The 23,433-nt window shown below is 36.4% G+C and overlaps 1 protein-coding gene across 3 annotated transcripts in view; it reads right to left on the reverse strand.

Annotated features, from left to right (window-relative positions):
* HECW2 (HECT, C2 and WW domain containing E3 ubiquitin protein ligase 2) overlaps window positions 1-23,433 on the reverse strand; it is a 415,256-nt gene that overhangs the window by 194,401 nt on the left and 197,422 nt on the right. The gene's annotated exons all lie outside the window — the stretch shown is intronic.

Below are 23,433 nucleotides of genomic sequence, written 5' to 3' on the forward strand. Positions count from 1 at the left end.
ATATTAAAAGTGCCATAATAAATAAATTGTTTACTGAATTTTGTTTTAAGCAAACCAACTGATTTTTAAGAAAGTGCAATTTTAATATTGGATAATACTTGTGTATTAGAATAAAGACATTGTAGTTGTATAAGAAAATGTCTCTATTTATTAGAAGTTTATAGGGATGAAGCAGTTCTCATGGGTGGCCACTGAAGTCTATGCTAAGTTAGCTTAGTGGTCAGATAACAATTGGACAGATTTGTTTAAATGCCTTTGGCCAGTAAGTCTCCCAGCCTTTGCTAATGGGCTCTACGTGTATGATGGATCGCACCTTCAACACTCTAGCAGCTTAGAGCACTGCAGCTTACACTTCCTGCTTGCACAAAGTCTCAAGATCAGTGAGATGAGAGAAATGAGAGCCTTCTCAGGTCTTTGCTGGGCATAACACAGCCCTACATATGTGTGTGGCCTTCTAGAGTCCCTAGAATATATCAAAGTTTTTCAAAGTCCTGCATATTATCCTTTTACATTTTTTTGGCCAGCCCTTTGTGTGCCCCAAGCAGTACTGCCACCTCAGGCAGCTATGATGCAAAACAGTTGCCAGTGATTATTTTTGACAAATGTCTTGGAGATAGGGCTATTTGCACAGAGCAAGCTCTGAGCCACGTCAAATAAAGAGAAATCCCATGATTGGGGCTTTTCCAGGGGCTGCCAGACATGTCAAGTAGTGACAATTCTCTAAGCATGAGGCTTTTGGGGGATCTGGGGACACATTTTGCCTGTGTTCATGGCTATTAAGTTGTTGATTTTCTAAGCTACCATGGTCACAAGGCTCTTGGTTTTCAAAACTACCGTGGAGCTGGGGAGAGGGAGATAGAAATAAGGTAAGTTAAAATACCATAAAGCCAAAACCTGCTATTCTAATTGAGACTCAACTGTTTCTTGAATAAATGCTCCTCCTGTACTTAAAAGCATTCTGATGATTTCCAGAATGCTGAAAAAGTTAATTTTGAAAATTAGGGGTTTTCCTATTGGACTTCCCAGTTCAACTAGCTGCCATTTTCAATAAGCATTTATGCTTAGAGCATGATACTCAGGAAAGTCAAGAGTCCCTTACAGACACTGTTCTGTGACCACAAACTTCACTGATAACATGGTTATCATGTCACTGATTCTAAAAATCGGTTCAGCAAAAGTCACCCCTCCTACTGGAAAAACAATTAAGTATAACATGCCCTTCTGACCATGTGGGCTATTACAGTAGTTTCTATTAAAGTTTTATTTTCATTCACAATGCTTTTGCACCTTAGTTGTTAACAAGTTGTAAATCAGTAAAGAAAAATAAACTAAATGTCCATACAAAATTCTCACTAAAAATGAATCAACAATGGAATTTTCAAGGTGGTCACTAGTTTCTCATAGTGTAAGGGATTGTAAAGGGACAGGTGCCAGTCTATTAATAGGCAGAAAATGTTTCTTATGTCAAAATAAGTAAAAGCAGAGAAATTCTGGGAAGTCAGGAAGCAGATACTTACCTCCTACCAGGAGGGCAAAAGTTTCCCAGAAACCAGACCCAGCTGGGGTTGGAAGGGTCATTATGCTAAGGCTCTCTGTAAACCATGATTTGGAAGCTTAGAGTGAAATAAAGAAGTGAGCTTTCCTAAACTGCCAGGAGTGCACCACCTAATGCAGGGCATGGCCAACATTAGTTCTTTAACTAGTTTAGGCTGAAATAAAACTAAACATAATATTATACAAGACAAAACAATAAAGTTCCTTAAGAGTTAAGATTAAAAGAGGTAAGTGAATGAACCACAATAATCCCCTTTATGGTTAGGAGCATACCTTAAATAAGCTTTTCTTAACCTCAAATCCTTGGATCCTTAAAGGTAGATTTTTGAAGATGCTAAAATCCATAAAATAGTAAGCAAACTTTATATGTATGTATACATTTTATTTTTCCTGTAAAGAGAGCCCATAGCATTCATCACACTCTCAAAGGATTAATTATAAGTCCCATAACAGTAAATGCATCACAAATTGTACCCAGCAGCATATTAAAAGGATTGTACACCATGGCCAAATGGGATTTATCTCAGGGATACAAGAGTGGTTTAACACACAAAACTCAATCAATGCAATATACCACATTAATAGAATGAAAAGGGGAAAGACATTTCAATTGATGCAGTAAAAAAAATCTGAAACAGTCTAACCCTTATGACAAAAATACTTAACAAACTAGGAATAGAAGGGCATTTATGAAAAACTCACAGCTAACATCATATGCACTGGTGAAAGACTGAAAGCCTTCTCCTTAAGATTAGGAATAAGACAGGGATGTCTGGTTTTGCCACTTCTATTCAACACTGTACTGGAAGATCTAGCCAGAGCAATTAGGCAAGAAAGAGAAATAAAAGGCATTCAAATTGAAAAAGTAATAAAACTATCTCTATTCACAGATGACATGATCTTATATAGAAAATCCTAAAGAATCCACAAAAAACTATGAGAGTTAATAAATGAATTCAGCAAAGTTTAAAGAATGCAAAAATTAGTTGTATTTCTACACACTAGCAATAAACATGCAAAAAGGAAATTGAGAAAGCTATTCCATTTACAATAGCATCCAAAAGAATAAAATACCTAAGAATTAAGTTAACCAAGCAGGAGAAAGACTTGTACACTGAAATCTATACAACATTACTGAAAAAAATTAAAGAAGACCTACAGATTCAATGCACCCACTATCAAAATTCCAATTGCCTTTTCTTAAAGAAATGAAAAGACTGATTTAAAATTCATTTGGAATTGCAAGGGCCCCTAAACAGCCAAAACAATCTTGAAAGAGAACACAGTTGGAGGCCTTATACTTCTTAATTGGAAATTTACTACAACGGCTACAGTAATCAAAATAGCATGGTACTGGCACAGGGATAGACATACAGACCAACAGAATAGAAATAAACCCATATATTTATGCTCAATTGATTTTCAATAAGGGTGCCAAGACTGTCTAATGGGAAAAGAACATTCTCTTCAACAAATGGTTCTGAGATAAATGGATTTCCACATGCAAAAAAATGAAGTTGGACTCCTATCTCCCAGAGGTTGCAAGGAACGAAGTTGGACTCCCTTTCTCTTAGAAGAAAACACAGGGGTATGATTTCGTGACCTTGGATTTGGCAAGGGAATCTTAGTAATGGCAACAAAAGCACAAGCAATAAAATTAAAAATAGATAATTTGAACTTCATCAAAATTAAAAACTTTATCTGCAAATCATGTATCTGTTAAGACTCTAGTATCCAGAATATATAAAGAACTCTTACAACTCAACTACAAAAAAGATAATCTAATTTTAAAATGGGCAAAGGATTTGAATAGACATTTCTCCAGAGAAGATATACAACTGGCCAAGAAGCATATGAAAGGATGTTCAACATCATTATTCATTAGGAAAACGCAAATCAAAACCACAATGAGATACTTCATACCTACTTGGAAGGCTATAATAATAATAAGTATTGGCAAGGATATGGAGAAATTGGAGCCCTCATACATTACTGAGAATGCAAAATGGTACTCCTGCTGTAGAAAAGTCTGGAGGTTCCTCAGAAAGTTAAAGAAATACCATATGAGCTAGCAATTTCACTTACAGGTGTGTAAGAATTGAAAGTAGGTATTCAAACAAATAATTGTACATGTATGTTCATAGTAGCATTACTCACAGAAGCCAAAAGGTTGAAAGAACCCAAATATCCATCAACAAGTGAATGAATAATGTGGTATATACAGAAAATATAATGGAATATTATTCATTCATGAAAAGAAATGAAGTACTGATAGATGCTACCACATGAAGGAAACTCAAAAACATTATCCTAAGTGAATGAAGCCACTTTTAAAAGGCCATATATTGTATGATTCCATTTATATAAAATATCCAGAATAGATTAATCCATAGAGACAGAAAGCAAACTGGTAGTTGCTGAGCTGGGAGTAGGGGTATTGGGAAATGACAGCTTAGTGGCTGCGGAGTTTTCTCTTAGGGTGATGAAAATGTTTTGGAGCTTGATATATGTGGTGGTTGCATAAAATTATAAATAACTAAATGCCACTGAACTACTATACACTTTGGTTAATTTATGCTATGTGAATTTTCCCTTAATTGAAAAAAATGAGTAATTGCATTAATTATATACATATATATAATTTTATACATTATATATGTATTCAACACAGCATTATTTATTTGTAATAGGAGAAAACTGGAGAAAATTTAATCTCCATCAGGTGTACCTGTTAATAAATTGTTACATCTCAACAACAATAATAGTATGTAAATATGTAAGAATGGGACTCTATGTATTGACATGGAAAATCAGAAAAATACATTAAGTGAAAACAATCTAGGTGTAGAAGGGTGTTATTTTGCTACTTTTTATAGCACAAGAGGGGGAAAGTTTTTTAAATATGTGTTTGCATTTGGCTGTATATATGTATGTATGTATATGTGTATACATATGTATACACACATGCACTAGAATATATAGCCACCCATATACAGTATATGGAAACTCTGAAAGGATAAACCTGAAACTAATAAGCATTGTTACCTGTTGGGAGGAAAGGAGAAATCTGGAAATGCAGAAGAGGTTAAAGGGAGACTTTTTCCTTTGCATTTAAAGAAACTTTTGAGCCATGTGACTAAATCACTTAGTTCAAAAAAGGTGTCTGCTACATGGTTATTCAAATATGGCCAAAGACTCTATGATAAGATATTTTAACACAACTATTTTAAATAAAATTAGAAACTAGAGATATTTTCAAATTTTACAAATCACTGTAGTCAAGAGAGAGTTGATGAAGCCCTAAAGGATGGAACGAGAGTCTGTCCACGTGATGGGGCACTGTGTTCTCCGCCTGGTAGCAAGAGATGCTTTGCCTTCATTTATAAATAATCTGGCTTTAAAAAGAGACCTATAACCGTGGACTCATAGGGAAACTGCGCTTCCACCTTGCTTCACAACCACAGTCCTAAACCAGGGTAGTTGACATGATCCTGCTGTATTTTAAATATGTAACTGGCTTCAATATTAAAGAATTATATTGTAGATGGTAGCGGGCCTATAAGTAATTTTTACTTTATTCTTTATATTTCCTGTATTTTCCACGTTTTTCACTGAGCTTAACCTTAACGATCAGGGATAAAACTATATATTTTTATAAGACAGATAACTCTAGAGGCAGTATGGAGGAGGAACTGTAGCAGGAAGAGATTGGCAGCAGGAACCTCAGTCAGAGTGCTGGAAAGTACGGGGAAAGATGACAAGGATCTATATAAAAGGAGAGGCAGTCGGGGTAGAGATAGGTAAGATGAAGAGGTGAAAGGACCAGGTTAACTGGATAAAGTAATGAAGAAAAATTTAAGAATAAGTCTTAAATTTCCGAGTTGAGTAACGGCCACCAGCAGTATTAGAGAAAAGAAGAGGTGGGCTGCTTGCAGGACCAAGGATGGAGGCAAGTTCAGTTTGAGATTAGTGAGTTTGAGGAGTCTGGACCCATTCCGGCAAAGATGTCAAGTCAACACTGGAAATACAGCAAAGGCACTCAGAACCAGGAGGAGGATTGGCGAATTAGGTGCATGGACGTTAGTTGAAGCCATAAGAATGGATGAAATTGCTCAGAGTTCCAAGAGCAAAATTAGAAGAAAATGGGACAGGATAAAGGCTAGGAGAACACCAGGATCTAAGGTGAAAGAAACAGTAAAGGAAAAAGTAGAAATAAATGTAGGCAGGTAACTAGGAAAGAATGAACTTATTTTCAAGAAAGAAAATGTAAGATCAACATCATCAAATCCTGCAAAGATTAAAGGATAAAGCCTGAAAAATGTCATTGCATTTGGCAATAACAAGGTCCCCAGTGAGTTTAGTGGGAGCAGAAACAGTTGTGTTGGACTTGGGAGCTAGACTGGTGTGGGTTGTGGAGTGAAATGGAAGGTGAGTATTCCAACCATTCAAACCTAATCATTCACACTGTATATACGCCATTCATTTAAAATCTTTAATAAGTGAGACTGGAAACTATATTCTCTTTTTATCTGATGGCCAAAGGTTAAACAGTTTAGTACAATGGTTAAATATATTCCCTGTGTTCAAGTCCTGTTTCTATCACTTACTGCTTGTGTGACTTTGGACAAACAATTTTACACCTTTGTGCTCCAAAATCCTCATTGGTAAAATGGGGATGGGAACTGTACAATTTCAAGACATTGTTGAGGATCAGATGAGGTAACTCACGCAAAGTAACTGGCTTAGCGTCTGCTCACTCAAGATTCAGATGTTATATTTCCTAACTCTTCTATCTGTACAAAACCAAAAAGAAATTAAATCTGGATCTCCCCAACTGAAGTTCTGATTATTTAAAAATAACAATCTCATTCAGGACTACTCATGAAGCTTTCTCATTCACTGGACGATGAACATTCGTTGAGCCTCTTCCATGGGCCAAATACGTGCTGGATCCCAGGACAAAAATGATTAAGGTTTGGTCCCAACTCTCACAGGCCAGAGGAGGCAATGGCTACATTGAAAAAAAATCATTAATATATATTTCTTTGTGTTAAAAAAAAATCACAAGTTGGCAAGTAAAATTACAGAAGAGTTATTATAAGGGTTACTTTTAAGGGTTGTGAAGAAGCAACAAGAGAATACAAATTTATAAGTATTTACACAGTGAAATGGTGAAAACAACACTTGAAATACCCTGCTTTAGTACTTCTTACAGTCCTTCATTACAATGTCCTGAGCTAAGATTAAAAAAAACCACAATGCTAAACTGCCAGTTGATTAATTTCTTTTTCATGCTTTATAAAATATTAATCAGTTGTTCTAAATACCTGTGTTTAATCTGTTTTATTCTTCTCTGTATTTCTTAATAACTTCCTGACGTTAACAATAAGTCTCCTGAGTCACCTGTTGGCTGGTTTCTTTTCTGTACCCCATATGCAATAAATCACATGTAATCTCATTAAGATGTAAAAGCCTTCTCTGCCTTAGAAATAACAGCTCATTTACTTAATCAGAATATAAAAGCTATAGTTACTTAATGAAGAGTATTCAATAAACCACTGAAAATGGGATTAAAGCAAATCTTTTAATATGATCTCAGTAGAGAGAAATGAATGTTTCATCCCGTAAAACACCTTCCTGAGATCCTGTATCGTTAGTCACCCCTCTCCCCTAATAGCCTATAAGCTGATACTATAACCTGCTAGCAAAAGAGTACTGTATTCACCTGGGTAGGACTCCAAAGACTTAGGCTGCAGGTCTTAGAAGATCATTTTTGTGATCTGGGGCTAGTTCTTTAATTTCTCTGGAACTTCAGTGAAGGAGGACTGAAAACACCTGTTCAGTTAGTCAAGGTTGTCAAAAAAAATACAAGAAAGTTTTTACCCAAGTGCTTTTCAAATTGTCAAGTGCAATACTAATGTGAAGTATTTTACTGAAATGTAACTCACCTGCATTAAAATACCAGCTTTAGTAGATGAGTTTTGTTTTCTTAATTACTTATTTCAAATTAGTCCAAAGGAAACTAACCTGATTGGAAGCCTATCTCTAAATATCTATTAAATATGCTTCATTTAATATAAAATACCTCACTTAATGTGGAAAATGTCAGGACAATGTAGAGCTGTGTATCCTGAACTTCTTCCCACTAATATATACAAATGTGCCACCTCCACCCCCATCCTCAAAACTTTTTGGAAAGAAGAAACACAGGTTATACCCTTATGAAGAATTGGACTAAGGAGAAAGTAGAATGACAAAATTCATTCAACAATTATTTACTGAGTGCCTACTTTGTGCCAGGAACAATTCTAAGCCCTTGGGATACATGAGTGAACTAAACAAATAAAAAAACTCTTGTCCTCATGGAATTTACATTCTAGCAGGAGATGGAAGGGAGAGATAGACAATAAAGAAAAAACATAAGGCAAGTTAGAGAGGGTATTGGAAGGTGTAAGTGTTTTGGGGAAACAGAACAGGTTAGAGGCTGCAGAGGAGGAAAGCAGGGTAGACTCCATTCAGAAGGTGACATTGGAGCAAAGAATTGGGTAAGGTTGTTGAGTTGGTCTCTGTGTTATGAGCACAGAGAATGAATGTGCAAAGGCCCTAATGCAGAAGCTTGCCAGAAAATGCTTGAGGAGCAGCAAGCAGATAAAAGGAAAATTTTGAAGATTTAAAAGGAACAGAGATACACAAAACAGAAATAGACCCACGGACATAGAAAACAAACTTACGGTTACCAAAGGGGAAAGGGAGGGAAGGGATAAGTTAGGAGTTTGGGATTAACACATACACACTACTATATACAAAATAGATAACCAACAAGGACCTACTGTATAGTACAGGGAACTATATTGAATATTTTGCAATAACCTATAAAGGAAAAGAATCTGAAAAAGAATATATATATGTGTGTATATATGTATATATTATAACTGAATATATATATAACTGAATCACTTTGCTGTATACCTGAAACTAACACAACATTGTAAACCAACTATACTTCAATTTAAAAAAAAGAAGAAAAGGAACAGAGAAATTAAGAGCAATGTAAAGAAAGAGACCAACTGTCTGAATTGGCTTTTCCTATAGTCATTGTGTATGGTGTTGATTTCTCTCAGGTGGTAAGCTGGGCACCCCAGCATTGCAAGTTGGGAAAAAGGCAGGAAAAATCTCCTTTACCCTCTGTGTTCTGAATCTCTTTTCAAGCAAAATGAAGACCTCAGGGCCAAGACAATCTCCTTCCTAGGCAGTGTTTTTCAAATATGACTAATGAACAGATTCCTTATATAAAAAGAAAAAAAATTCTGGCATGTTTCCTAGCATAGATACGTTATTTTTGTTATAATATTAAATATATACAAATGTATAACTAAATGCCAATAGTGCCAAACAAATTTATAAAACAAAAAACAGGCATTAAATACAAGCAAAACTAGAAAACAAATAAAATTCTCATTTACTGTTACTGATGATGGTGTTTGCTGGAACTATAATGAGCCCCTAACACTGACTACTAATAGCGGAAGTTAGTTTGAGTTCATCATGAAAATAATGCACGATGCTGGGTGATGACTCAGTTCTCATTTTTCTTTATTAAAGCTACTGTGAAATCTTTGTTTTGGGCCCTTTCTTGGCACAAGTACATCATCGACATATTAAACTTACCTTTTATCTTTCTCATGGTGACAGCAACATTTAAGCACAAATGTTATAAACTGATGATCTCAATGAGTCAGAATATGTTTAAATACTTTGGAGGGATGATCCCTGGAACAAAAACACAAAACTTAAAATTCCTTGTAAAAAATACACCCCTGAGAATACGCTTACATGTGTCCAGGGATCGGGATCTTGTGGCCGTATTTCAGCCAATAGTAGAGAAGAGACCACTGAGGTGTGTGTGGTGTGCGACACAGGAAAGAGAATAACAGGCCAGATTAGAGCATTTGCCTTCTTTGCTGTGACTTGGGGGATATCATTTGGCAACTTCCTTATTTCACTGAAGAGTAGCAGCGGTAGATAATTTGTATCCAATTTGAAGCCCTCGTTCCTCTTAAACAGGGTTTATGAACACTGAGTGATTAAGAACCATTCCTTAAAATACAATTTTATTATTCTTATTGTACAAAAAGGTCATTTTCTAAAGACTGATTTTTTGCTTTTTCATGACTTTCTTTAGGTATATGGATTTAACGCTTTATATAATGTGTACTACCTGTCATCCATTGTTCAGGATATTTTATAAATATAAATTAATTTAATCCTAACAGCAAACCTATGACTTAGATGCTATTATTATTCCCATATTATGAGGGTGAAAACGGAGGCACAGAGGGACTATATAACATGTCCATAGGCACAAAACTGATTAGCAACAGGGCCATGATTCAATCCAGATGCCTGGCTTCAGAGTACATGAGTTTCACTACCATGCTATGCTATCTTATATTTACTTGTGGGCCTTAAACATACACCTATTTTCTTTTTCCTTAATGTATTTATAGCATCTAATCATATGTATGATGTTCAATATATAAGAAACCTAGAAAAAGGTAATGAGGATTGAATTTTTCTGGGTATCAAAAGCAAAATATTGTGGCAGTTTTGCAGAAGTGAAACCATTAGGGTTACTGGATGTGTTTACTTCTCAGACTCGAGTCACTATCTACAGAGCTGCCTTTTGATTATTATGTACGTTTGCTTTTGTTGGCAAGCTAGACTAGCACTGGGGACGTGGCTACTGCCACAATGAACAGCGCCTCTGTGAAAAGTTCAGCAGAAGTATAAACCTCTCTACGGGATAACCTTTACAGGCAACAGGAAAGCAACAGTTCCTAGAATTTGAAGCACAGATTGGTACATAATAAATTGTGATTGAAGTGCAATCTGTTATGAATTAGTCACTTTATGGACCATTTGGGACAAATTTTTCACCTGTGACTGGTTCTCTCTCCATACGGCACAGTGACTTCATGCCATTAACTGAAGAATATTCCATGCATGAAATTAACTACCGTATTGCGAAACTGTCTATTGCTGGAAAATGGATGTTCTACCAAGAAGCCTTACGGAGAGATATTTCCTTAGTGCAGCATTTTGTAAAGTGCATTTTGAGAAACCTCAGTGCTTTAAGAAGTTACTAGGAAAGGCGGCCGCTGGTCAAATAAGAGTAGAGTGTGATGGGCTCTACACCGTCCCTTAGAGGTTCACAACATGAATTAGCAAGTACAAAGGTTCCCAGAAGCCTTCTGACATCCATGGTGGCTTAAACTGACTTGATCAGGGGACCCTTTATCACATATACCTACAAACAGCTGGGGACTGTAGTTTGAGAGACTGTGACTTGGTGAAATCCCCACTATTCCGGATCTTTCTCCTGGTTCTGCAAGAGGTTTGATCTTGTCAGGCTCCTAGGAGTTACTCAGAATCAGAAATGCAGATTAAGTTGACAAAGAAAGGTCACTTGATGGGGGTCTAATTCTTGCATCCTCTGGCCTTCTAGGAAAACTCCACAGAAAGCCAAATTACAAGTTTGCTGGGTATCAAGGAATCAGAAGTAGGGGAACAACTTCAGATGTTTAAAGGTCTCTGGCTAATGTCATCGGACACATGCATCTCTGGCCCTTGGGACCACACAGACTTCATCCTTGGGCCAGCACATCCTCTCCCTGGGCAGTGATTGGATGGACACTGCCAAGGACTACACTGCTCGCTCTAAGCTTCTGAGACTCCTTCTGATTTTTCATAATCTCTTTGGGATTTTTCCAAACCTTGGGTATGTTATAGCCAGGGCTTGGGATAATAATACTTATATACTCAGTACTTCCTTGATGTCAGATGTTTTATGAAGTACATTTTATTCATTAGCTCTTATCATTTTCCTTACAACTCCGTGAGGTAGACCCTACCATGGCACACATTTTTTCATGAGGTACCTGAGACTCAAAGAAGTTATGTAGCTTACCCAACATCACAGAGAAAAAGTGACCAAGCCTAAATTTAAATCCAGGCCACCAGTTTTTGGAATCTATGCTCTTCACTAGCTACTTCAATGATTTAAAGACTTGAGAACTTTGCGAGTTCTTTAAGATGACTTGGCATGATCAATATGTCAACTTGATAGTTTAATTCTCAGAGGGAATTATTTTTACACTCTTGCCAGAACTCCTTGTACTCCCCCAAACTATCCCATATCATGACTTCCCAGCAGCCACTGATCACCTCTCAAACTGAGCAAGAGAAGTCACTGCATGGAATACTAAACACACTAGAAGTGACCATGAGAAGGGTACTAGTCTCTTCTGTGCCTTGATTTTCTCATCTATAAAACAGAAATTACACTTCCATTAGTTCATAACCTGGCAGGGAATGCATTTTCCTGCAAATGCATTTTCAGCCTCCTGGGGGAAATAATGCCATCTAAAACCTTGTTGTTTTTTATTAATACAACACTCTCCTACTTAATGCCCGTTGGGGCCAATGCATTCACTGTCCTGGAAACAAATACACATTGCTATAAAACCAGTTACAGTAAGAAACAAGATACTCCGAGATAAGTAGATTAAGACTTCACAACAGGCAAGAACGTTGTTTTTATTTGTGATGAATGGGCCAAGTATTTAGACAAGGAATTTTCTGATTTGAATTTTGTATGTTGTCTAGGAAATTCTACAGGGTGATATCCTTATACACATTGGCATTGGTGCTGGATTATCTTCCATTTGCCCCACCCCTACCCCTACCCCCTCTGCGCCTCTTTCCACTCTGCTCTCTGCCCTGGGACACTGACTTGTATTGACTGCATCATTGAGCTCCTTTTCTTTCAAGATTGCAACTGGATTTAGCCAACAGGTAGTACCAGCAAGACAGAAAGGAGGGAGAAGAGGAAAGTTGGGATATTAAACCCCCAGTCCTAAACATATAGCTCTCTTGCAGGTTATATAGCTCCTGCCAGGTGACCCTCTCCACCTGGCTCTCTCTGTCATCCAGGTTCTAATAACAGTCCCCTCTTCTTGCATCTTCAGGCCTAGGAGTGGTAATGGTATCCACTCTGCTGATACTAGCCATGTGTCACCCCTTGTGATTTCCCTTTGCCCTGCTCATACCCTTGTAAATAGTCCCTGTATTAAAGGCTCCTCAAATTACCTAAACTGAGATGGCCATCTGCATTCTGCATGGACCCTGACTGATACAGCACTCAAACAAGAACATTCTTGTGCCATTTTTGTACTGAATTAATATTGTTCTTATTATAATATTTCATGTATGTTTTAGATTGTAGGATCTCACAATTAGAACCCAAAGGTTTATCAAGTGTAATCCTATAGAGCTTCCATTTTTTGAAGTTTAGGTCTTCTATGCTTTCTCTCTCACACTGCACTTAACTCCTTGGGACCAGAATAAGGAAGTACGTTTTCTAGCCCCAGATATTATATCAGTTTCCTAGGACTGCCATAACAAGGTATCATAAACTAAGTGGCTTAAGACAACAGAAATTTGTTCTCTCAGTGTTCTATAGGCAAAAAGTCTAAAATCAATTTGTTGACAAGATCATGCTCCCTTGCCTCTTCCTAGCTTATGATGGTTCCTGGAAATCCTTGGTGCACCATTCTAATTTCTTCCTCTGTTTTCACCTGGACTTCTCTGTGTCTTTGTTTTGTCCTCTCCTTTCAAGGACAACAGTCATTGGGTTTAAGACCCACCTTAATCCAATACAACTTTATCTTAATTATATTTGCTAAGATCTAATAAGGTCATAGTCTGAGGTTTCAGGTAGACACAAATTTTGGGAGGACGCTATTCAATCCACTACAGATATGCTATGTACAATAAATTTGTCCAAATAGTTTTTCTTTTTAGATTCAGTTTTCTAATCTGTAAAATAGATCATATTAAGATTGGTAATAGAATAGAAAAAAATGGAATAATATTGTTCTCCATCTCCTAGTCATGCTAATTACTTACACAACTCTTTCCAGAATGAAGCGTCAATCTTACTAAACATAGTACTCTGTGTAGCTTCTACTATGCAATTTAGGTAGGCATGTAAGATAAAACCTATTTTCTGTGTCAGCGCTATGTGGTCTTTAAGAATCCTTCTGGTTCTTTGATTTTAAGCTTTAAACTCATTAATTAAAATGCTATGTACAAAAGCTTAAGGAACTGTGTTATATAAAAGAAATTTATTCTTTTAATAGTAAATGTTCAAGTCAAGAACTTAGGAGAGAAGATTTGTTTGTTACTTTTTAGTCAGAAAGGGAACACAACATATTCCATCTTCTAAAACGTCAGAATAATGGTTTATAAATCTAGGAAGTAGGCACAGTTAACGGAAAAGTATGACTCATTCCCCTTAAGAAATAAAATACAAAAATGCCAAATGCCACCCAAATGTTTCAGAAATATTGCTGGAAAACATGAAAGAAATACAAAAACAATAGAAATCAACACTGAAACAGCAATAAATAAATAGAGAAAAGGAAGACATGAAAATATCACTCTTTGCATGCAAAACTTTTATACACCTAGAAAACTATCCCAGAAAAAAAATATTACAGATAATAAGAGTAACAAATAAGAATTTGTTTTCTATTTCTCTCATTACCTAAGGTATAAGACAAATTAATTAAAGGGAAACTAAATTCTGCTGTACCTTGGCTGAGAATAATATACTTTCCTCCATCATTTGCCTAAACCTGGGGCTGGTTTTGCAACTTCAGTGAGTCAATAAGCACTACCCCACTAGTTCATGACAAAGTTCAGACCATCTAGAAGTAGATACAGGAGCCAGACAGATGGATGATTCATCCAATATCCTGGCCCAGAAAGGCCAATTAACTCGCCCCAGATCATATAGTTAGTTAGCAACAGAGCTATATCTAAACTCAGGTTTGTATGATTCCAAAACCCAATACTGTATACCACAATGCCTCTCTGAGAGAAAAAAAAAAATGAATTTGCAAATACTCTTTTTTAAAATGTTTGCCACTCAAAGGGGAAAAAACAGTCTTTTGAACAAATGGTGCTGGGAAAACTGGATATCCCCATATGGAAGAATGAAGTTGGACTATTACCTTACATCATATACAAAAATTAACTCAAAATGGATCAAAGACATAAGCATAAGAGCTAAAACTGTACAACTCTTAGAAGAAAACAAAGGGGGAAAGCTTCATGACATTGGATTTGGCAACAATTTCTTGACTATGATGTCAAAAACACAGGCAACAAAAGAAAAAATAGATAAGTTGGATTTCATCAAAACTAAAAACTTTCGTGTATCAAAGGACGCTATCAACAGAGTGAAAAGGCAACCCACAGAATGGGAAAAAATATTTGCAATGTTAAGGGTTTGATATCCAGGATATTTAAAGAACTCTTACAACTCAACAACAAAAAAACAAACAAACTGGTTTTAAAAAATGTGCAAAGGACTTGAATATACATTTCTCTAACAAAGATACATAAATGCAATAAGCACGAAAAAAGGTGCTCAACATCACTAATCATTAGAGAAACGCAAATCAAAACCACAATGAGATACCACTTCACACGCATTAGGATATCTAGCATCAAAACAAAACAAAACAGAAAGAAGAACTCATATGCATTGCTAGTGTAAATGAAAATTGATACAGCCACTGTGGAAAACAATATGGCAATTCCTCAAAAAATCAAACAGAGAATTACCACATGATCCAGCAATTCCACTTCTGGGTATGTACCCAAAGGGACTGAAAAGAGACCCGAACAGCTATTTATGCATCCATGTTCATAACAACATTATTCACAATAGCCAAAAGGTAGAAGTAGCCCAGTGTCCATCAACGGATGAATGGATAAACAGAATCTGGCACACATAATGGGATATTATTCAGCCTTAAAAAGGAAAGAAATTCTGACACATGCTACAACATGGTTTGATCTTGAAGACATTACGCTAAGTGAAATAAGCCAGTAGCAAAAGGACACATTTTGTAGATTCCACTTATATGAGGTACCTAGAGTGGTCAACTTTATAGAGACAGAAAGTAGAATGGTGGTTCCCAGGGACTGGGGGGTGGGCAGTTTGCATGTCTAAATAAAACAAAAAATATACAAAGATAATCAATAGGTAGAAGTAATTGAGAAGTTTATAATTCAAACTACAGAAATCGTTTTTAGATAAACACATATGGGTCAATTCTCAGGGTCTCTTTACATAGTGATTAAAGAAAAACTACCCAGGACTAAAAATAGGTAGTAAATTATCACATGGAGAAGAGTTCTGAAATGCCATTTTTAAAGATTTACTGAATATCTAGTAAAGGAAATAAAAATAAACATGTAAAAACAGGCATTCTTATACATTTCTTGTTGCAATGTATAAGACTGTTTCGATCTTCTAAGGAATAATTCTTAAGTGTTCAACATAAGCTATAAAAGTATCCCTATTGCTTTCTCCTTTTTGAGAAATATACCCCAAATTAATACCCTTAGATACTTAGATTCTTGCCTACAGGCAATTTTTTAGTGGTAACCAAGCTGAATGTTTACAGAGGTAAGAAGGAAACAAGCATGAGTAAAAGTGGCCTGGTTAGGACTGTGGCAATGTCCCTGAAGGTTCCAGCAAATTACTGTCTTGTAGATAATATATAGGGTTAGGTTTTCACATATTCCAATTCAAAAAGCAAAAACTGCCTTTGTGGAGCCTTCTACATATGGAAGAATGAGAGCTATTTACAGTTTGACGTGACAGAGGAAAGACATTATATTGTGCCTTCTACTCCAGAAGAACAAATGAAAGTAAGGCAGTGCTTAATATGACTCAGGTACCAGAGAAATCTCACTTCTGAAAGTAGGCCTTCCACTCCCTTCCCCAAGAGCTTACTGACATTCACTTCCTGGAACCATTGTGTACCTACCCCACTTCATACCAACTCGATGACCTGCATCTACACACACAAATAAGGACCTGGATTTGTCAATTCTTAAATTCTTTTAATGGGGAAAGCAGTGAACTGCGAGGACAGGAGTGCGTTTGGGTTTTGTGGCTTCTTTCTATTATTTTTTTTTTAAAAACATATTCTGTTTATGCTTAACAGGTTTGCTAGCTCTCTGCACAACTTCACAGGTAATAATAATGACAGAACCCCCTTCATCTCCCACCAAATAGCAGAGAGCATCATTAGTTGTGAACACTCAAGGCCCCTTTCCCATTTTATTAAGGTGTTCAGCTGCCAAAATCTGTTTTCCCTTGGAAGTAGTTAAATTCTTTAGGTTATGCGTCTCCACTGACTTGCTTAGCTACCATTTCCTTCCATACACACCAAATTTTTCAAATGCTTCCAATGTAGAGTCCTTTAAAACTCAACAGAATGCCTCCACACCACTGCCTCACTTGCCTCATCTTCCTCACCTGCACCCAAAGATGTTCACGGAAGGGCTGTAAGAATAAGAACAAGTCTTCGTTTCCACAAAGCTCTGACAATCCTGCAGAAAGCATGCCCTTCCTAAGGTACATCAGCGGGAAGTGGGGTTTTCTTAAGAAGGTGTAGGTGTTTTCAGGCAATCAAAGGGGAGAAGGAGACATAAAAGGGGGAAAAAGTGGAGATGGTGGGAGTGAGCAGCAGGGAGAGAAGAGGATAAAATGGCCTGGGAAGTCAGTATGTACCCCTGTGAGTAATGAGGGAGGACACACTGTCCTGGAAGGAACCCTGGCTAGATGAGGACTTTGAATTTGACCACGAAGACTAATGGTGAAGTTAAGGGTTTTGAAGACATAACAATATGGCCAAGTCCTTGGGGAAAACACCATTTTGATTATGCGTGCAGAGAAACAGACATCTAGCAAAATGTAGCCAGTTAAATAAACATGTTTAACAACTTCAAGGAGGGGAATATGTTATATAATTAACATAGGTAGTTGTAAAAGAGATATATAATTACTATAATTTAATAAATTGGGTGTTTCTGGATAAGGTAAAAGACATAGCAGTTAAGGTTTAGAAACAGCTTGGATATGAGAAGGGAAAAGAAGAAATACCCCTAAGGTGTCCTTTTTCCAACGAATCAAATCCCACCTATTCTTCAAACTCTACTCAAATCCTCTATGAACCTCTATGAAACCACCTCTGGCTTCCAGTCCAAAGTAGAACCTCTCTTAAACGTGTAATTTACTATCCACACCACTCATTTCTCATCTAATCATACGCCCCTGTATGCAGATATGAATCTTTTGATAGCTTGTACTCCATATCTTGTCTCCCCAGTGAGAGTAAAGGGTTTATGGTATTCTATAGATTCAGGTGCCCAATAACTCCAAGAAGAAGTAAATTTTAAAAATGGAGATAGAAGTATGGCTAGCAAACCAACATATGCTTACAATCCAATGTTATTATTTTGTTTCAATCAGTAATGACATATTGGCCCAAAAATCCATTCTTAATCTCAAAATGACAACTGCATTCAGGCCTCAATAGTTCTAGAGTTCCTCTCAGGCGATGGTTCTTAACTTGAGCATGCATGCTCCAGAAGAATGCACGGGTATGCCGGGGACCCCCCCAGTCCTATTACAAATGTGGAGCATAATTTTATTCAAAGATTTGAAGAAGAACGGGGAGGGCTAAGTAACATAAAGTAATCTAATTAGTAATTTTTAAAAAGCAATTCTATATGAAAACATACATTTCTATATGAAAACAAGACTTCAAATAATTCCATCCCAGTAGCAGACCACTTCGAGCTATACTTTCAGAGGCCAATGTTACTTAACCTCTGCTATCTGCAATAAGAATTCTCTGGTGAAAAACTCTGGGAAGCACTATTTTAAGTTTCCACAAAACAGAGAATGAAGTGCCAACTGTAAGAATAGCAACTCACTGGTGCAGCCACTATGGAAAACAGCGTGGAGGTTCCTCAGAAAACTAAAAATAGAATTACCATATGATCCAACAATCCTATTCCTGGGCATATACCTGGACAAAACTATAATTCAAAAAGATAACATGCACCCCTATGTTCATAGCAGTACTATTCACAATGGCCAAAACATGGAAATAATCTAAATGTCCATCAAGAGATGAATGGATAAAGAAGATGTGGTACACATATACAGTGGAATACTACTCAGTCACAAAAAAAGAATGAAATAATGCCATTTGCAGCAACATGGATGCAACTAGAGATTACCATACTAAGTGAAGTAAGTCAGAAAGAGAAAGACAAATACCGTATGATATCACTTATATGTGGAATCTAAAATATGGCACAAATGAACCTATCTACAAAACAGAAACTGACTCATGGACATAGAGAACAGACTTGTGGTTGTCAAGGGGGAGGGGCTGGGGGAGGGAAGGACTGGGAGTTTGGGATTAGCAGGTGTAAACTATTACATATAGTATGGATAAACAACAAGGTCCTACTGTATAGCACAGGGAACTGTATTCAATATCCTGGGATAAACCGTAATGGAAAAGAATATAAATAAAAAGAATGTCTATATGCATATAACTGAGTCACTTTGCTGTACAGCAGAGATAGGCACAACATTGTAAATCAACTATACTTCAGTAAAAAATTAAATTAAATTAAAAAAAAGAATAGCAACTCATGATCGAGCTCTTCCTCCAAGTCAAGTATGGTGCTATGCACTTTACGAACATTTATTAATTTCTTTCTCCAGTCCCATAAGAGTTATGGTGCCCACCTGACAGACGATGAAAACTGTAATTCACATAATTTGCCTAAGTCCAAGCCGCTATTAGTGACAAAGATGGGATTCAAACCTAGGCCTACTGAACATCAATGCTGATGTTCTAACCACAGAGTCTCCTACGTAGGACTGAAAGATGCTTGGACTTGCAGGCCTAACTCTTCTCAAAAGGCTACTTCAAATTATAAGCAAATGTTAACACATCTTTGAACAAATGGTTCAGTAGCCTTTCATTGCCGTATCTACTGACATTTTCAAGGCAAGAGAATAGTCTCACTAGATGCTGCCAAGTTTTCAGTACAACAAAAGCTTCTCTGGATTTAAATAAACTCCTGGAGAAGGTCCTAATACAGTAGGTACTCAATATTACATTATCAATAATTGAATTACAAGAACCTCTTAGAATAATAAAAAAATGCTAGAATCTAGAAGTATGGAGAATTTGTCTTATAAGAAATTAATTGGCTCTCTCCCTCAGGCCAATTTCTCAGGAACTTTTTCATAAATGTAAGAACCAAATCTCAAATTATCAACAGTCTTTCTAATCATAGTAAATAGTGTTTGGTGTCTTTGTAACCTTCACTGTGGGATTCTTGAGGCCTTTCCAAAAGGGACAGCCTAATTTTAACTGCCAACATTGCAGAGAAACTGCATCACTCCTGTTACATACATCAGCAAGGAAATGGGACAGACAGAGGAAGGATTTTCGTGTTGGGGGGAAGGAGGGTAGGGTATATGACTAATGCCTGCATACCTCTGGAAAAGATATAGCATTTTTGCTGTTGAGTGAAAAGATAAGCTTATGCATTGTATTAAAATCAAGCCCTTTGACTGAAACAGGATAGCCTAGAAATAGTTCAGAAGCACGGGATATTTGAAACTTGAAAATGGACTTTCAAAGAGGCTATTTTTATAAACCAAATATGCACAGGAAATTCTGTTATTCTATTCCATAGCTTAAAGATCTGTATTGTCCTAGCACAAAGACCTTCTTGGACTCAATCCCAGCCACAGTTGGTTTACTTAAAAATCATGAAAATCTGACTAAATGCCACCTTGTTCCAGATAACATCTTCCTGGCAGATGCCCCTTCCTCACCTCTTTTTCCAAGACTGAATGGTGACTCTTTTGCCCTCTCTCTAAGCCACTAACCTGCATTCTCAGGAAATGCAAAATACAAAGTTTAAAATAATTTCCTATTTTTATATTCAACTTGTGTCTACTTAAAATACAATTTTAAAATTTCCATGAAACCTAAAAAGGTATACAACTTCATCTGTGATGTATGCCTTAATCATTCAGCAGACTTGTACCCGCCATCATTTGAGCAATTTCTAATTTAATTTCACAGTTAATAACAGGCTTTAGTAAATTGATATGATGTTTCTGGAGGGATATTTTGCACTATCCCTCAAATTAAATGTGCACATTCTTTGCCTCAGCAATTCCATGCCTAGAAATTAATTTTTTAGAAATAATGACACAAATGCTCAAAAATGTAAGTGTAAGAACTTTTCTTGCAGCACTATTTATACTACCAAATTTTGGCACCAACCTAAATAGCCCTCAACAGGGTAATGATTAAATGAATTACGGTAGAAGCACATTAGGGAATATTACAAGGAAGTTAAAAACAATGAATATCAAGATTGGTGGATGTCCAAGATGCATTGCGAAGTGAAAACAAAAGCAATTTACAAAAGGATATGTCTAGCATGATACATTTTTTTGTTTAAAAGTTTATTTTTACATGTATATGTGTTCACGTGTATTATTACATAATCCATCATTAATACTCCTTACCTTTGGTGGAGAAAGGGAAACAATTTGTATTATTTGAAATTTTTACAAAAGAATACAATATTCTTGTAGCAATTTTTAAATAAAATTTTTCTTTAAAAACATGAATCATCCCCTCCTCTTCCCAAATATTTCAAAGTATCATATCAGATAACAATATACCTTTCAAAGACGTTTTATATACACAGATGTGAATCTACATTCACAGATACTTTTCAATGAAATGAACGTTTAGAGAGCTTCATTCACAATCTTACCAAAAAAAAGCTTTGTTAATGGCAATACTTTATTCATCAATATGATTTCCAATGGAAAACAAAATTCCCCAGATAAGTTAAAACATTGAATCAAAGGATGGTGACCATTTATAGGATCATCAAATGGAGAGAGTACTAGCTAGCTACAATTAGGCATCCCAAGGAGAGAAACTTGCCACAGAAACCTTAAGTTACAAAAAAAAAAAAAAAGATAGAAAGCAAGCAAGCAAGCAAGAAAGAAAGAGCAAGCTTGTGTCAGAAATTCAATAATTAAGCCATTATATAGTACTTTACAATTTAACAGACCTTGGATTTGGTTTGGGGGGGGATGGTTTGCAAGCAGTATATTTTTTATTCTTAGTCAAAAGGAAACTTTGGAACTGTTGTCTGACATGAGAATACAAGTGAGAGACTTTTAGCCATAAATGCTGTGCACAGAGCACCTGCACAGCATAGGTTACTTCGGCTACTTCTGCTTTCATTGTTCAGTCCCCCTGAGAGATATTATGCTCCATAATGTTCCTCTGTCATTCATTTAATGGCTTTTTTCAGAGTGAATAATGTAGCATATTGAATGATATGTTTTTCATGGTACCTAATACAAATTACCGCAGCAGACCTTTGACAGTCTCCTGGAACCCCTCTAAAAAGAGCAAACCGTAGGAGAGCAAACACAATTTCTATGCCTGACAATTTAATTTGGGAGACCAAATGAGTATTTATGAAGGAAACTTAAACATTTGTAAAGCAAATAAAGTAAGAATTAACCAACAAATAAATCTCTTTGCCTTGGGGTTTTTTATTCTTTTGCGGCTCTCCCCAACTAATAACCAGCTTTAACTGTGCCAGATAGGGTAGAACCACAGGCAAAGAGACAGCTAGTAAGTACAAAATAGCCATAGGCTACCAAAATGACACTTAACTAAATGCATTTTGATTCTTTCTTTGATGGTTAATGTAATGTGTAAGAAAGTGTTAAATAGATATGCTTTGTGGAACATTATCATACTAATGAAGCAACAGATCACTAAATGTTTCTGTTTTACACACACACTTGAGATTACATATAAACTATTAAAAAGACGTCTAAGGAAAGGTAGACTCTGTCATTAAAAATTCATCTCATCAAATGAAAGAGATTCTGTAAGTGCAAACCCTCAGATCTTCAAGATGCCATAATTTTCTAAACGTCCTTTCCAAAAGACATTTATACTGTGCAGCTCATTTCTGCAAAATGTGACTTGATTACCAAGTCCTCAGCAACTTACGTGATTTATTTTAGGAGACTGAGTCATTTCCCTAAAGTTTTACAGCTATCTCTTGTCAGTGAAAAAATCCTAACGCTTAAAAGCTCTCAAGAAAATGAACCAAAACATTCTGGAAAATTCTTTCTTTGCAGAGAAGATAACAACAGCTATAAGACCAGGAGGTGTAAGGAAGTTAACAGGGAAGAAGAATGACAAAATGTGATAGGACCTCAGATCTTCTGAAGGAAATTAAAAAAGCAGGAACGGGTCCATCTCCCATCTTAATATATGTAGCCAGATAGTAAGCCAGACGCTTTTTCATGTTTTCACAGGTTGTATATCAAGCACATTGTCCTACTTCAGCACCACACTGTCAATATTTTCTATAGCACCCAGTCTTTCTTTTAAAATTATGTTACATGAATATGGTTTAGGCCTCATATTCACCTAAGATCAAAGTTTTAGGTGCCATGTGACTTTGATAATATACAATGGAACCACTCATTGGCTGTGGCTGGCTAGCCATGTTATATTAGGTTTTTACTCTATTCAATTAAGTTCTAAGGGAAAGTTTTCTGTTTGCATCCATACAATAAACAGCTTTCTTACAATTGGAGGGTCTGTAGCAACTTGCAGTATCCACATTGGATAAACTTCATTTTTTAAATCACTGTTGATAGTTGAGGAGGTACATGGTACTGGAGTTGGAGACTGGCTATGAGGCCCATTCTACGAACTTTAAGAGTCAAAAAGCATAATTCTCCTTATGACTCGCCTCATGAATGTTTATTTAGTTGCCCAAAGCATTAGTCATGCTGTTTTCTGCCATATCTGCTAGGATAATGTAGGAATAGAGAGTCTTCAAAGTCTCTCCCTA

Source organism: Balaenoptera musculus, chromosome 7 (assembly GCF_009873245.2).
Source record: "Balaenoptera musculus isolate JJ_BM4_2016_0621 chromosome 7, mBalMus1.pri.v3, whole genome shotgun sequence".
Taxonomy (NCBI): domain Eukaryota; kingdom Metazoa; phylum Chordata; class Mammalia; order Artiodactyla; family Balaenopteridae; genus Balaenoptera; species Balaenoptera musculus.